The 18259-nt window shown below is 33.6% G+C and overlaps 1 long non-coding RNA gene across 1 annotated transcript; it reads left to right on the forward strand.

Annotated features, from left to right (window-relative positions):
* The first annotated feature begins 96 nt into the window (after positions 1 to 96).
* On the forward strand, positions 97 to 5984 carry LOC18435855 (uncharacterized). Its single transcript, XR_016057627.1, has 2 exons — positions 97 to 2289; positions 5028 to 5984. It is a non-coding gene; the product is annotated as an uncharacterized LOC18435855 (long non-coding RNA).
* The last annotated feature ends 12275 nt before the right edge of the window (positions 5985 to 18259 follow it).

An 18259-nucleotide genomic window follows, 5' to 3' on the forward strand; every position in this document is an offset into this window, starting at 1 on the left:
AACCGAAAGAAGCGGCTTCAAATGGACTTCCCTCCCTAAAAATGGTGATGTTTGTTTGGGGGCAGTTTTGAAAACTGCCACGCGAGGAGGAATGAATGAGTTTGAGTTAGGAGTAGGCCGGGTCATGGGGCTGCTTATTGCTTAATTCCACCCCAAAACATTTATAAAAGGCCCCTCTCTGCACCCTCTTCATCTCCCCTCCTTTTCTCATTCTTTCTTTTCATCCCTTTCTCTCTTTGTTTTCTTTCTATATCTCTGTTCTCTATCTCCATTTCATTTCAGGGTCCAGGTTTTGTTTTGGAAATTTAGGAATGTGGAAGACTTGATGTTTTCATGCTTTCCACAGGCTTTCTTGAAGATGGTACTCAGACGACCCCTCTTCGAGTTAGTTCTCAAAGTTGCGATGTTGAGCAACAGGTTCAAGAAATCTGTGGAAAAACATGGAAACAATCATAATGTTGCCTTCATGTGTTCAAAAGCACATATAATTTAATTGGGTTTTGGCATTCAATTATTCATAACTCAAAGGTTATTGTCAATGGTGTGATTGCATAATCGCCCCGTTTGGATCTATAAATGGAAAAGGCAATCCATGTGCCTTTGCATGCCATCCATTCAGCCCAAATCTAAGGCAGTTCTATAATTGCAGCTAAATTTTGGGACTTCCAAATGAATCCTTATATAAAATACAAATATGTGTGTGTTAGAGAGAGGACCCATTGTGATAATTCAATTATTGTTTGAATGTGAGGTTATGGTAATCTCTACTATCTATCTTATTTGAATAGTGTAGATTTACACATTGATCTAGTAAAATAATATAAATTTTACCTTTTTATGTTTATTTTTTTATATAACTGAATTTGTACCTGGAAATTAGACTTAACAAGGGGCGAGTTTAAATAACGCAGTCAAGTACCAGTAGACTCAAATCAAGTTTTCAAACCATGATGTAGCCAAAAATCCCAACTTTCATCAAGGGAAATAAGACTTCCTAATAGCATTTTAATGTCCTTTAATTTAGGTATGCACTTCATTTTATAATGGTGCTGTACTTAATATTTAATCTAAAATTAAAGGGTGGGACGCATTATTGTTGTGCTTAATGTTCGTTAATTGGATACTATGTTTAATCTCCACAATCCTTCTTGAAAATGTTAGGTGGATGTCCATTGTGCATCGCATAGCATATACTATGCAAATTCTATTTTTTGCTCTCTTTTTGGGAGTTCTTTCAAGATAATACGCTTAGGGTGCAGTTGGCATACGGACGTATCCGTAGCTGTAGAGGTAAGGTGCACTTATCCGTAGCTGTAGAGGTAAGGTGCACTTTCAAATTTTATCATGGTATATAATTTTGATGTAAAATGTTATTAGGATTATCTCAAAATCTATTTTTATATCTAATTTTACAGTTTTAAAATTTAAAAACGGTTAAAATCAAGTAGATGTATAAACATACGAAAATCTTAAAAATGGACGGCGTAGATAATATGTTGTAAAATGCACTATTTTTGAGACTTAAAATCTTTTTTTTTTTAGTCATACATGTCCATGTCGAGATGATCAATCAAAAGGTTTTTCAACATTAAAACTATGTTTTCTGATGGATTTTTGAGGTGCGTATATAGTTCTACATTATAAGGTTGCATCCTTATGTAAACTTTTTCCTTTTTGAAATATAATTTCTTGAAACTGACCAATGCAATTTTTTGGAATATCGTGTTAACAAATACCCCTATTCTCTAGGTCTAGATATGCATCGTGATCTCTATCTTTTAAGGAAATTTGAATCTTCTACCATTGGGTAACCAGTGGCCCGCATAAATCGGTATAGAAAGACTTGCCCTTTCCTCATCTCTCATCGACATTATCTACCTCATCCAAATGCATATATCCTTATTTAACCGACTTTTCATCTCTTTCTCCACATGTATTTAATTTTGAATTTTTTTTTTCTAAAAGGTTTTCTATCTAGTATACATTCCTTATCATATAAGCCTCGACTGTGCAGTTTCCATTGTTACATCCAGTCTTGAATCGATTTTTTTTCTCCATCTTAAGTTGGATTTGGGCTGTACCCGAATCGAGCTCTCTTTGATATTACCACCAAGGCTTCAACTCATTCTCCTAAGTATTATGTGGGGATTTTGATTTAACTCTTTGGTGACAATGGAAACACCTTATCCAATGGAGATAATGAAGTCCAAGACCTCATCATGGGGCTCGGCAATACTACCAAGGCCCCAAAGTGAAGAAGAAGAAAAATTGCAGTCTTATTACTCCGAGGTACAATTTCTGTCTCTGTATATATCAATGGAAAAAAGTAAAATAACAGAAGTAAAAGTCAAACAAAACAAAAAGCAGCATAAAAAGTTCAGCTGATAAAATATAGATTTAGAAAAATTTGATTGACAATTAGAAGTATTTTAGAAAAAACCCTAGAAAAATAAAATGATTAAAATAGGGAAAATGATAAGAAAAGCTCACAAATCATTGTATAAAAAAAAAAAAAAAAATTTCTCCATGATTTTATTTTTGAAGTTTTTAAATGCCTCGAGTTTTGCATAATACACTTCAAGAGAGGTTGATGGTGTTTTTGTTTTTGATTTCTCTTATTAAAATAATCATTGAATCTCTACTTTCTTAATATGTGAAATCTTGTTTATACATCAATTTTTTACTCTATAGATAGCTATCATGAATGATCTTGATTTTCGATACTGCTTAAAACCATGAGATGGTCTGAGCCTTTTTTTAATGTCCCAATCCCGAGTCACACAGTCCGACTCGGGGTATTTCCCAGGTTTTTCCTCCGGAATAGCTAAGGTACAGACCAAGCCAGTAGGTGCAATTATACCTTGGCTTGAGTTCGAGGAAAATAATTAATATTAAGGATTGTATATTATGAGACTATTTATTTTTGTTACAAAGAGGTTACAATTACTTTTAATATTAGTTATAAAATGAGATGTGATGTTGATTACTTGGGCCGAGTCCAAGTAACTCATATTAGTGCAAAGTAGTAAAGAAATAGATTTTTAAAAAAATCAACTTGTGACGGGGGTATTCTTGAAATAATCTAAAAAAATATGAGAAAAATATAAAAATGAATATTTATAGTCAAACCATTTTTCAATCTTTTCCAAAATAATAGAAAACATATCCTAAATGAATTCCCTATTTTTTAAGTTTATTTATGATTTTTTATTGAATTTGTTTTAATATCTCCCTGAGTTGTGGGCTCAGCAAGTGCTTGAGCCCGAGTAACTAGGCCAAGTGGTTTCTACTCGGGTGATTTTTCAATCGCTGCTTATAACTACCACTTTTAAAATTAGCCCTAATTTAAAATTTGACGGATACAGATTTAAAACTTGACTTAATTTGAAATCTCACGGTAGAATTTCACGGATAAAAAAGTGTTCAAAAAATCAACTCAGCTAAAGTATGACTCGTACTCTATAGTCTGGATTTGGCTGAGGCGATTTAATCGGGTGACTTGCCTGAGTCTAGCTCTTCTTTTTTCTTAAAAGAAAATAGAGAAAAAATGTTGTTAGATATATATATATATCCGTTATAGTTTCTATCGAATAGTTTATGTTATTACCACCATATCCGTTTTTTTTTTATGTCAAAATCACGGTATCCATTTTTTCATGTCAAAACAAAAATTTTAAAAAAAGATAACTTCACCTTTTTTCAACAACCAAATTCAAAATATTAAAAAACACCAATTTTGGTTCTTGAAAATTCAAAATATTAAAAAAACACCAATTTTGGTTCTTGAAAATTTAAAATCAATTTGAGACCCTAAATTTAGGAAAAATCTCAAGGATTATGAACTTATCAAAACAACCCTTAAAAAAATCTAAGGGATTATGAACTTATCAAAAAGTAAAATACCTTAGCAGGAACCCTGGCAGGGGAAGAGAGAGAGTTAAAAAAAAATAAAAACCAATTTTACCCATCTAATGTAGAGATAGAGGTAGACAGAGAGGGAGAGAGTTAAAAAAAACTATTTTTACCCATATAATGTTGAGAGAGAGGTAGAGAGAGGAAGGTGGAGAGAGGAACCATTTTTACATGTTGAAATAGAGAGAGAGAGGTAGAGAGAGGAAGGTGGAGAGAGGATTTTGGTTATTCAAAAATTGAAATTGGCACTGTTGAAATACTTTGAAAAAAGTCATATTTTTTTAAAATTTCTATTTTGACATGAAAAAAAATGGACACGGTGATAATAACCGAAACTATGTGGTAAAAAGCCATAATAAGGAGCCATAATAACAAAAACTATAAAGGTAGAGAGAGGAAGGTGGAGAGAGGAACCATTTTTACCTGTTGAAATAGAGAGAGAGAGGTAGAAAGAGGACGGGGATATTGGTTATTCAAAAATCGAAATTGGCACCGTTGAAATACTTTGAAAAAAGTCATATTTTTTTAAAATTTCTATTTTGACAGGAAAAAAAATGGACACGGTGATAATAATCGAAACTATTTGATAAAAAACCATAATAAGGAGCCATAATAACAAAAACTATAACGTGTATATATATATATAATTTTCCATATCATGAGTGCCATATCCATATTGAAGCTTGCGAGCGGGCGTGTTGAATAGTATCATTTTCTAGTATACCGTCCATAAAGGAACCTATTTCGAAGAGGTCTCGACATCCATTCTCGGGGCCGACATTTTATTTTGAACTAAAAAAAAGACTTTGGAACTATTAAAAAATGATGGCTTTAAAAAGTGACAGGCGTAGGCATTCGAACCCTCAACCAGGTTTAAAAAATGATGTACAACCTTTGGCCCGGCCAAGTTTTGGAACCATAGATATGATATCTTGGTACAGTTGTCTTTAATATTATATTTTTAATGTGTTGTTTACAATCCCAAATTTCAATGCTCCTTACAATTTTGAAATATAGCGTGACTATGAAACCAGCATATCATGATGAGATACAATCACAAATATGGAAATTCTGCAAAACCTTATATTGAAATTTGTGTTTTCTTGATTTAACAGATCCTAAGGAATTTAATCATGCCATGTTGGGGAAATAAAGAAATGGCATGTTCAAGATACATGGTTAGTATTAGGTCTGACCCAATATTCAGACTCTTCCCACGTCATTCTCTCACGAATGATTGTGTATTGATGAACATAGTCTTTAAAGTGAAGACATATGTGGGTCGAGGAGGTATCGGTTCTGAAACTCGAGACGGTAAGAGATCGAACCGAGTGTGGCCATGGAAGATCGCCATCCCTTTGGATGTTCTAGTTCTGAGAGACTCTGCTAAAGGATTCATCTATTTCTTAATTGACAAGTTCATATACATGGACATTCTCCAGAAGATCATAGCCTCCCTAGTATGTCAAGTCATGGTTCAACTGAGGGTGACCTCGAAGGACTTCTCCTGTTCGCACCTTGAACCAGCCATTGATGTAGCATTGGAGGTATTTCTGTCTGTAGAGATTGAATAATCTGAGGACCCAGAGGAGAAAGATTGAGAGGGAGATTGAAGAATCTGAGGATCCAGAGGAGAAAGATAATGTGTGTGTGCCTGTCTGAGGTTGGTGTTCAGTATGATGATGATGCATGGGAGGTGCCATGTAACCATATTTATCACATTGATTGCATTTTGCATTTTGAAGTGGCGAGACTCCCATGATTTATGTCCAGTGTGCCGATCTTTGTGATAAATGATTGCATTTTGAAGTGGTTAGAGTCCCATGATTTATGTCCACTGTGCCGATCTTTATTTATTAAATAACAAGTCAAGGTAAGAGCAAATACTTGTATATACTGATGAAACTTTCTGAATTTGTTTTTGAGCAAATACTGTCCTATAATTATAAGAATTGTCCCTTAGGACTTGTTTTTAACGGTTAGAAAATCTGAGTCAAGCGCCCGATTTTGTACAGGAAACAAACTTGAATAAATAATTTTTTATTCTTTTCCATTATTTCTATGTTTTTTCCTACCTGTGGTATTCTTCCTTTGCTTTTCGATAATATGTCAGAGGCAATTTTATGCTTTATTTCTCATACTCATAGGATGTTCACGCTACTTTACTTGTTTACGAGTCGATGAAGTACACAATCAGTGGATTCCATATATGGAAATCATGTTTGCCACAACTGTGGACATGACTTTCGTTTTTAGAACTCAGAAGTTCAAAAGAAACCAGTTGCAACCCAATCTCTTGAAAAATTGTGACTGATAAAACTGGTGATAATAGAATTGTGTTAGTCTGTTAACAGTGATACATGTTAACAAAATTGTGTTGAGAAGAAGCAGATTCTTCTATGAATAGTGACATTGAAGTAACCAATTTCCAAGGCTCTTTAGATTTCTTATAAAAGACTCGAATATCTTGTTCAATTACACTATATTTGTAATTGTCTTTCTCACTTTCTCTCTCAAATCTATGCTTGTAAATATAAAAGTTAATTCTCTAATACTCTTTGGTTGTTGCTGTTCGAGTGCATTTAAAAACAAGTGAAATAAATTAGATCTCCTATTGTTTTGTGTACCAGGGATAAATCTGCCGTAAAGCTTGGTTGGTCACCGAGATCAATCTAATAAAGGGGCAAATATTATTTTGGGATAGTGTCATTCACTGATTAGGGGGGAAATGTTATTTTGGGAGTGTAATAATCCTTCACTTCTTCATTTTTTTCTCGGCAATTCAGCTCTAGTTCACTCACCTTTCAATGGAGCAAATATGATTATATTTTGGAACAAATGGGCACATATATGATTATATTTTGGAATTATTTGGTTTATAGATCTGGGAATGACTATTGACTTTATATGCTCTAATCTAAGAGCAAAGCTGGCAATGGCCGGTCAGTCTAGCCCGGCCCTAACAAATTATGACTTAGGACAAAATATGGCCTGAGAGGGCCAAGCCAGGCCCGGCCCTCCAAGATCATGGGTTTTGGCTGGGCCTAGGCCATGGCCGACCAAATTCAGCCTGGCCCAGACCTTTCTTTGTTTCTTCTATTTTTTCGGGCCGGTTGGGCTCCAGCTGCCCCCGTGGGGACCATGGCCGGGCTGGAGCCAGGACTAGCTGTCCCCGGGCCTGGCTCATTGCAAGCCCCTATCTAATAGTTATCAAATTAATCGAGAGAACGATAAAACCGTAAACATTTCTCATGAGTGGAGAATAATATCTCTCTTATCTCACCAAAGCATATGGTTTACAAACTGGGAGCTACGCTCCTCTCATCTCATCAAACCATATGGGTTGCAAACTGGGAGCTATGTTAGCCAGAATTCAGGATATTCACATGTTACCAAAAGCATGCGAGCCTAGTGTAATATGACAAACAAGTGTGGTGCAACCTAGTGTTTAAAACATCGGACTAGAGGGTTAGACCGGTTACCCACCAGTTCCAAGTTTAAATTGGCTAACTCTGTGAACCAGATCAAGAGTTCATGGTGTTATAAAAAGCATTGAATGTTGATGGAGGAAAAATGGATAATTAAAGTAAAACACTTACAATCAAAATCAAACATTTGATATCATATCTATAAGCTATAGATCAAAATAAAAAATTAAAATTAAAATAAAACGATAAATTCAAAGTCAAAATGGAAAAGAAAACTCAATTGTTCATCTTTGAATTCCATGTCATAGGAGCTATGGATCCCAAAAATGATTTATATCTTATAGAGTGTTTGAAAATATCAAAATCATGATATCTAGAGAGAAAACGATAAAAATAATTGGAAATGGTAAAAAAAAGAAAAGAAGAAGAAGCAAAAGGCAATCATGTAGTTTGATGTTTAGGAACATTCTGGGGCAAATTTGGACAAATTTGGTGAAACATTGAGGAAGAAATTGATGGTTTTTTTTCTCAATTTTAAAAGTCTTAGGGAACTTGTACCTTTGATTTCTTCTATTTTGCTCTCTACATGGGAAAAAGTAATCGCATATATAGCAAAGGGCTCAAACCTAATATTTTGACACTAATTTCACAATTTTTGATGAAAAAAAAAGAGAGAACCATTGAAAATGATAAATTTTTGCCTCTCTTTCTCTCTTCTTTTTTTTTTTTTTTTGTTTTAATCACCCAATTCATGAGGAACTTGGGCGGGTTGGAACTGAATGAGATTTTTTAACAATTGATGCAACGAAAGAACAAACGTTATAAGTACCGTGCTTTCTATAGTAGTACAAGATTCAAAACCTACCATTTGCAAAAAGATTCAAAACCCACAATATGCAATTATTTTTCCTTTTTCGGTTTTTTTAATGAAAAATAACCTCCCCCCATTTGCAATTATCTTCCGTCTCGTTTAAACTTTAAGACTAATAGCAAGTAGAGAGGGTGCTTGTACTACTAAAGTAGTATCTATATTTGTTATTGATATCCCGTTAAAATTCGGTTAAACCTCATAACCAAACAGGCTCTAAAGTGACTTCTATCATATTATAGCCACTTCTCATATATCATAACGGAAAAGAATTAGTTTCTTTGGGCACTTGGCAAAATTGGCCCACCTATGGGAGTGATTCTGTTAGGTAACCCGGGTCAACTGTGAGAACTGGGGTGATTAAGCCTAACCTGGACCTTTATAAAGAGGGGCTCCATGTGCTCTCTCCATACAACCATCCCTCTTCATTTTGTTATGAAGTTCGAAGTTTTTTACTTGAAAGTTTTGAAGATAGAAGATTTGATGTTTTCATGCTTTTTACAGGCTTTCTTGAACATGGTACACAGACAGGCCCTCTTCGTCGAGGTTGGCTCTCGAAGATGTGATGCTGAGTAACAGGTTCAAGAAATCCGTGGAGAAACATGGAAACAATCATAATGCTGCAGCGCTCGTTCGATGGTGATTTTATAAGAACGTCGGCATGGTTGATGGGGTGCATGAAATATGTCTCATTTTAGTAAATTTTGGTTGGTTGCTAAGAGAGATTCATATAGGATAAAGATGTCAAATTCCCACATATTTACCCAACTCTCGGTATTTTCATTTCCACTATGTACATTGGATTTCAAAATTAGTTGTGAAATTTATGAAGGTACATGCAGGAGTGGATCTTCATAAATTTGGGTGGGTGTTTACACAAAAGCCATTAGTGGAGAAAATATAGTAGCGAGTTTATTTCAAGAATATATAGGGAATGGCGTTTTATTTCTCGGGATATATTTGGTCATAATAAAGTTATAAGGCGTTATTGTAAATGTTTTTCCTCTCCTTCGTATTTTTATATCTAAATATTTAAGGGAAAGTATAGAATTAGATCATTACCATTGATACAATTGGTCACATTAATCTTGACCATTGGATGTGAAATTGGGTGGCTGCAATTATTCCACTTACTAAGCTCAAATTTCAAACGAAGTTTCTCAAACTTTGTGATGCATTCAAGCTATCAATTTCACATCAAATAGTTGTAAGGAATTGTGACCACCTTGTATCAAAAGTAAATAGCCTCATTGAATATGAAATATAATTGTTATTGATGTGATCTTGATTTTGAGAAATATACTTAATGTTCATTTTTCATATAAGATAATTATCGATGGGGTTTGTTTTTAGGGCTTGCTTTCTATACTTCTCCTCCCTATTCAACTATTTATTTTGAATGGACAGTTGAGCTGACCCCAATCACAATGTCACACTTCTACACAGATTTAATTTTAATTTTTTTCTACAAAATATTTTGATATTAAATTTGAACTTTCACTCATCTCTTAAATCTCTTAAAATCGCACTTTTAAAAAGTATAAAAAAATATTCTCAATAAAAAAAATGACCAAAACTCTTTCAGGATATTTTGGTTATTATAATTTATTGAAGATATTTTTTTAATATTGCTTTCAAGTGCTCCATTGCAATGATGGTACAACTAAAACTAAAATACTCTAAGGCATTGCAATAATGCTACAACTAAAACTAAAATACCCTGAGGCATCGGTCAGTGGCTCACTTCATCCAAATTGAACGGTTGGATAGGAGGAAATATATAACACACTTCTAGTAGAAGAAGTATAAAAACTCACTTAGTCCAAATTGATCGGCTGGATGGGAGGAAGTATATAACATACATCTAGTAGAAGAAGTATAAAAGCCTTTCCTAGAATTATGTATTTTTTGTCCCCCTTATTGATACGGTAGAAATAGTATACTATTCCGATCTTTTATTTGATGGCTTTGGGGTTTTGTTTGGTGTATTTTTTGCCCCCCCTTATTGATAAGGTAAACATAGTATACTATTCCACTCTTTCATTTGATGTCTTTGGGCGTTTTTGTTTATGTTTGAATTGTTTCTTTCTAACATAGGAAATTTTTAAAAACAAAATAGCGAAGATTTATATACGGTCTAGAAATCATTTTTGGTATTACAAAATGGACCATATTTTATGCAATGTTACACAGAGATCCTGACTTTTGTGATTTACTTTTATTCTCCAATTTTGCACTCATTGGACCACGGGTTTTTATTTTTTATTTTTTATTTTTGTGGTTTTTTGGGCCATTGGTTTCCCTTGATAGCGTAATCAGATATTGGAAGCATAGGATGACCCATAGTTGATTATAGCTAATAGACCAGTCCAATGTTCCCAGCATTAGACTATTATTTCATCCTAGTTTTGATTATTTTGGTTTAAAACGTCAAATAAGTAAAAAAGCATACTATAATCACTTAACTCCTATTCATGTCGATTTATCAGTGTAATTAATAGGACCACCTGATCTATCCACTCTATATCATTTTAGGTAGGTTCCACCCTTTCTCTATTGTCACTGCAGAAAATCTTCCCTGAAAAATTTTCTTATGCAGTTCATTAAAAATAAAAAATCACTAATATGTGATTCATGTATGGGGTAATGATCTTATTCAATTTCTTATAATGAGAAATTTATGGTTAACAATGATGTAATATTCCACAGATTCTTTGACAATGGAAGCACAATTTGATCCATTTTAGGGGGATATTTTTCCCATTTTTGTGTTTTTGAGAGTTATACAAGTTTTTGGTTTGCCTTATATAGTTGGTCCTACTTTGTTGAGCTTATGGTGCATGGACAAATTTCAATATTGAATATCTTAATGTATATCGTTGAAATATAGAATCATGGAACCAGAGATTATATCTTTGAAGCCAAACATAATTATACCAATTACCGTGGTCCTAAGCAGCGACCTTTCATTTGTCTGATGGACCTTTTTTTTTGTGTTGCATTATGGTATGTGATTATCAACATTTAATCTAATTAATCAAGCCCAAATATTTAATGTTTTTCATTGATAGAGGTAGATATCTCATTCTTCCATACAATGTAGAATATCAAGTTATTAGCATTTGATTTCTAATATTTCAGAGAGATTAAACCAGCAATGGTTAATATACATTGTTTAAAAATGACTGACTATGTGCAATACACTAAAAAAGCAAACATATTGGAAGAATTAGTCAATCAAGTTATAGAAGCATTCAATTGCTATTATGATCTATGCATTAAATAAATTCTTACGCGGTAAGAACAATAATAAAGAAGGAGCTAAGAACAATAATAAAGAGGGAGCTCATGGGAAAACTGTTTCCAACGCCTATAGGCGAAACTGAACAGTAATTTTGTCTATCTTCATCACCATCCAAATTTCATCGCATGGTCACAGTTGTCCGATATTATTTCAATTTTCATTTTTTTTTTTACAAATCCAAATTACTTGAAATTTGGAGCGTGTGTATATCTTAGTGAGATGTACCTAATAAAAATATGGAAAACATAATTCACAAAATATAAATTGACCAAAATACTTCTGAAAATTAACAAGGGTATTTTGATCAATTTATATTTTTTGAATTATTTTTTTCTTGTTTTTATTAGCTGAGCTTCACTTAGATATACACACGCTCCAAATCTCAGATTATTCCAAGAAGTAAAAATAAAATTAAAATTAAAATACTACCAGATAACACCGTACGATGAAGTTTGGATGGTGATGAGGGTAAGCGAAATCACTGTTCATTTTCGCCTATAGGAGTTTTGTAGTATCTTTCAATTACATGTTCTATAAATTTTGTATGTGTGTTTACTGTGACGTATATTTTTTGAATTAATACAAAGCATTATGATCTCTTTTACTTATAACATGCATCACGATATGGTGATATTGAAAAAAAATGTCAAGTCACCCAAGTCAAAGATAACCACGACATAAAGTAAAGGGGGTTGTATACAATGAGACCATCCGATGTGAAATCCGATAGTTTGGGAGTGTCATGAAGTTTGAGAAAAATTCTTTTGAACTTTGAGCATGGTCAATAGAACAAATGCGCCACCCAATTTCACATCCAATGGTAAAAGATTATTTATGACCACCTTGTACCAAAGGTAAATGGTCTCATTATATTCTTTCCCCAAAGTAAAGTATGGCTTGGCTGTATATAGACGAAAATCTTCCTCTCATGACGATCTTTCTTTCATGACAAATTGAAGATGGATCGATTGCCGAAGGTAGGGCATAATTTGGGAAATTTTTCGAGTGGCCATTTTATGGGAATTTATAGCTGGAAAGGAATATGATGACTTTTGAGGGAAGTATCCCAGACTTTGAGGTTATTTTTTTTTATTTTTATTTTTGGAGAAGTTCAACGATCTTATTAAAAGGTCAAAGGGGTTACAGGGAAATTATGGAAATACAACATCAAAAACCACTAAGTTGGTAAGGGATGTGCCATTATTCGATAGAGTATCTATCAAAACATTGGCCTCCAGATACACATGAGCAAAGGAAAAAGAAAAGGAAAGAGAGAAAAAACTTGAAGCAAGAAGGAACACAATTCCCAAGGAACCTTCTTCTCCCTCTTACACCAGTTGATAACATTTAAAGAATCCCCTTCCCCAATACAAATTGTCCCAATGTGTTTCCCACCGAAGAGCTTAAGACCCTGAAGAAGAGCAAAGAACTCAGTATAATTTACAGATTTCCCCCCCTAAGGACCTGCATAAGTGAACATAATTTTGCCTGCCCAATCCCTCACAACACCTCCAAAACCCGCCGAGTCCAAATTCCCTAAGGAGCTAAAGTTCCCCTAGGAGGAGAAGACCCTAAGCTTCTTGGCCTACAGTTGCAGACCCCCAAATGTAGGAGGTTAAAAAAATTACACCTCATATCAGTTTCAACAATATCTTTCCCCATTTTTGAGATCGATAAATACATCCATATAGCATGAAGAATTTTATTCAAGATTCTAATAGGAGGCAAACAAATAGTTTGGAGGTTATTAAGAGCAAGATCATGCATAAAGTTTGGATATGGTTTGAAATCACTTAAGGAAGGTAGAGGAACTTCTAAGTTAGATATCCCTTTGAATATGCATTATCTCGCTAATCTGAATGTGGTTAACATAAGGTTGAAAGGAAAGTGGGTGTCTCTAATGGCTAGTTGTTTTCAATTAAACTTTGATGGTAGCTCTTTGGGGAATCCAAGATTGATTGGTATTGGAGGAGCTCTTCATAAAAGTGTGATCTTTTGCTTTGTTCATCCAATTGGAGGAGTTGTTTGTAATAGTGATGGTCATGTGATCTTTTGCTTTGCTCGTCCATGTTGATGTGTCTCAACAAATCACATTGAATTGACGACACTTGTACAAGGACTTCAATTGATAGTGGACCAATTTGGTGGGGTTTTCTTAAGATCGAAGGGGACGCTCAAAATATAATTACTTGGTGTAAAAAGGAAGTGATGCCACCATGGAAATTGCGATCCATGTGATTACAGGTTATGGATCGTGCCAGAGGTCTCCTTAAAACATGGCTAATGATATGGCAGATGGATTAGCCAAGCTTGGGTTTCTCTTTTGTATTTATAAGTTTCTGATTCTTTGTTTATTTGAAGAGCTGTAACCTTTGATTGATATTAATAAAATTATGTACTCTTGTTATTAAATAAAGAAAAATGAAAACCCACACTTATCATAATGAATGGGTGCATGCTTCTATGGCCAAATGTGGCGGACAAAATAAATACTTCCATGTTCACCTTGGAGGGGTGGGAAATGGGTCGGTTCGACCCGTGGACCCACTGGTTGGCCTGATTAGATCCAAGTCTAGCCTCATAAAATGGACCCGATGAGTTGGGGAAGGATCTATTTGACCTTGACCAGAACTAGGTTTGGTCCGGAGCTTATGCCCTATGGATCAAGTACAATCTAACCAGAGCTACTTGGTGTATATAGGATATTTTAAAATGGAAAAATTTATATAAAGATGCAACCTTATAATGTAGAACTACGGATGCACCTCAAAAATTTGTTGGAAAAGGTAGTTTTAATGTTGAAAAACCCTTTGATTGATCATCTCGACATCGAGATGTATGATCATGAAAAATAAAAAGATTTTAAGTTTAAAAAATAGTGCATTTTACAACATATTTTCTTCACCGTCCATTTTCAAGATTTTCATATGTTTATAGATCTACTTGATTTTAATCATTTTTGAAATTTAAAATTTTATAATTAGATATAAAAATATATTTTGAGATAATCCTAGAAACATTTTACATCAAAATTATATACCATGATAAAATTTGAAGTTGCACCTAACATCTACAGCTACGGATGCATTCATATGCCAACTGCACCCGTTTAAAATATGTATATAAACTTTATATTATATAAATAACCAATTTTTTTATTATTCTATTTCTAGATTCATACTAGATGCAGCCTGATAAGTCAGGTCCAGCCCCAAATCTCTTGGACTTGGCTCCAACGCAGGACTAACATACACTTAGTCGGGTTGGGCCCGAGTTAGGATTGACCCAAATCCCTCCCAACCATTTACAATCCTATCAGCAATTGCCTGTATCAATCCTTGAAGGCCACTTTTAATGCGCAATTCTTGAAAAGTCCTTCAATTTATGGGACAGTTGTCCGTTAAATTGAATTACCATTTAAATGGTGGTCGTGCGTAGGACCATAACCCATAAGACTTCTAATTTCTTTTTTGCGAGTTTTGGGCTCCGCACTTGCCAAAAATATACTTTTGTTTAAGAAGATGACCGAATTTAACCTTTTCTTTACAACAATGGTTTCAATGTCCTGTATCATCATTATCATCTGAGTCTTATACAAACTATTCAAACTATTTGAAGTGGACGAACCCATTTGTAACATTAAACAAAACAAATTCGGTTCAATACATCAAGTATCAAACAAGAGACTAATTGGTGATAATAGAAATCCAATGAGCACAAAATATAAAAATTATGGGACTATTTTTGGTTCGAAAAAATCAAATGGATAACTATGATAATTTCCCATATACATAATTATAGATTTCTATTATATATTTTATAAGAATGTATACAATGAGACCCATTATTTTTATAACAAGATCCCATGAATTCCTACTCAATAGATGTCAAATTGGATGACTTGGCTTAGTCACGAAGTTGAAGATTTTTTTTTTTTTTTTTGAACTTTAAGTCTTTTAAATGACACTCTTACAATTGCCAATTTGAAATCAAGACAAGAGTGATTATGTCCTCCTTATGCAAAAAATAAATGGTCTCTTTGTATACTTTTCTATATTTTATTCTATTATATTTTTACTACATGGGGTTGGTTCTAGATCTATGTCTGGTCCCCCATGTTACTATTGGGTTGGGTCTTAGTGAGGTCCAATATGTTGAATGAAACTTATCAAAATACACTTGAACTGTCTACATTTCACTTAAGGTGTCATAAATTTTAAAACTCGTTTGATGTGTCATTTGCCAAGCGATTTTAAATTAATGAATGATGGGCAATTTGTAATATGATAAATAAAAAAGAATAAGATGTTAAATAATTCAAATGTGAGGAATAATTTGGTAAATTTTCCAAATAAGGACAATATGCAATTCACTTCCGTGCCATACATGGTTTATCAACAATTTTTTACCATGCAAGCTGGTTCTCTTCTAGTGTATAGAAGTGCCCCTTCTCTTATGGTTGATTAAACAATATGAGTTTGTTTTTCCAAAACCTTATTTCATTAACACTTTCTTTTATTTTTCTTTTTGAGTGATATGATTGGAGACCTAATTGAATGGCACATTTAGGGAAAAATATGGAGTAAGTTCAAGTCAATTTGCATATCATACAAGGTGGTTTCACTGCATACAAGTTTGTTATCTTCTCGAAATAAAGAGGAAAAAAAAAAATGTACTTCATACGATGTGAAATTGTTTGTGGGAATAGGATGGCCTACTATTAGCATTTCGCTTCTATCTTATGGATAATTTCATTAATGAAATAATGGTCAAAGAAAAAAGAAAGAAAATAATATGTATGAAAAATTAGGTAAAAGGGACAAATATTTTAAGGGCGCGGTTTGTATAAGGCTGAGGCCCTAAACAATCAAAGTAAGGCACGCCTTTAAATAGTGTTGAAAGATATGTTTTTCAGTACTGAAAATCTTTGTGATGACCTGAAAATTATTTTCATCTATAATTATAATATTTAAAAATAGTATAGATCGAGTAGATCTATGAAGACTTGAAAATCTTAAAAATGTATGGTCCAAAAAATGCATTACAAAGCGCACTATTTCCAATTCTCAAAATATATTTTTTCTTATGTCCAAACATATTTAGAATGAGATGATCGACTTGAGGATTTTTTGGCATCGAAACAATCTCTCTTGTGAATTTTGAGCTGTATTTAATTTGATTATTTAGGGCCTCACCCTTATATAAACTTTTTCGATTATTTTATACCTCATAACTGTGTTCTCTTTAATTTGATACGGTGCTTCTATTTGATTCATTCGCTTTCATTTATGAAATTCTACCTTATTTTCAGGTTAATGATATGAATGGAATATTAGGTTAGCGGAACACATTTGGGTGCCCATCTTATACTATTGAAGCCTTATACTATACGAGTAAAGTGCACCTCTGAATTTTGCCCGAAGATGTAGTTTGTGTAGAAAACATTGTGATGACCTGAAAATCGACTTTCAACCCTAATTATAAAATTTAAAATTTAAAAAATAGTGCAGATTGAATAAGACCTACAAACACTTGGAAATCTTGAAAATAGAAGGTCAAGATAAATTATTACAAGTTAATTCATTTTTATGACTTGAAATCTTTTTTTTGTGTGTGATATCCATATATCTTAAGGTTGATAATATCAATTTGAGAATTTTCAAAAATAAAAACACTTTTTCTTAGTGGTTTTTTCAGGTGCACCTTACTTTTTAAAACATGAAAACCTTTATTTAAAGGAAAAAGTTTATATAGAGCCGAGGCTCTAAACAATCAAATTAGAGCCCACCTCAAAAATTTCACTAGACGAGGTTGTTTTGATGGCCAAATACTCTCAAGTTGATCATCTCGACATCAAGATACATGGACAAGAGAAAAAAATGGATTTCAAGTTTTGAAAATAGTGCATCTTGTAACACATTTTTGGACCGTCATTTTTCAAGATTTCAAAGATCTATTCAATCTACACTGTTATTGAAACTTTAAATTTTGTAATTAAAGATGAAAATATATTTTAAATCTATCACAAAGATTTCCAGTATTGAAACCTTATTTCTAGATACTATTTGAAGGTGCGCTTTACTTTGATTGTTTAGAGCCTCAGATCTATACAAACCCCACCCCAAACCTTTTCCTCTGTGTAATATAGTGATTTAACAGTTCTGATACATTGGCTAAAGTAAACAAGCCCCTTAAACATCTGCTAATCACCATAACTGAAAAAGGAAACCACTCCAAATGGACATCTCTCCTTAAAGATTGTGATGTTAGTTTGGGCATCGTTAACGAACTGCCAAGTGAGACAGAATGGTTGAGAAGACCCGGTCATGCGTGTGAGGCCCCAAACATATATAAAAGGGCCTCCATGCACCCTATCCATATCACCAATTATATCTCTCCTCCTTTTCTCATTCTTTTACTCAAAGTTGAAAGAATTTCTCTGCGAATATTGAAGATTTGATGTTTTCATGCTTTCCACAGGCTTTCTTGAACATGGTATTCAGACAGGCCCTCCTCGAGTTAGTTCTCGGAGATGCATTGTTGAGTAACAGGTTCAAGAAAGCTGTGGAAAAACATGAAAACGATCATGATACCATGTTGCATACTTGAAAGTGAATGCAATTTTTTCGGAAGGTTGGCCTTTTCTCATCCTTCCCCTTATCCAACCCTCTATTCTTGATGGAGGGCTAAGATTGCCCCAATCACAATGTCACGTCTCTACACTTTTATTTTTAATGTTTTTTCTAT

The sequence above is a fragment of the Amborella trichopoda genome, chromosome 6 (genome assembly GCF_054954075.1).
Source record: "Amborella trichopoda isolate Santa Cruz 75 chromosome 6, AtrichopodaSantaCruz75HAP2 v2.0, whole genome shotgun sequence".
In the NCBI taxonomy this organism is placed as follows: Eukaryota; Viridiplantae; Streptophyta; class Magnoliopsida; order Amborellales; family Amborellaceae; genus Amborella; species Amborella trichopoda.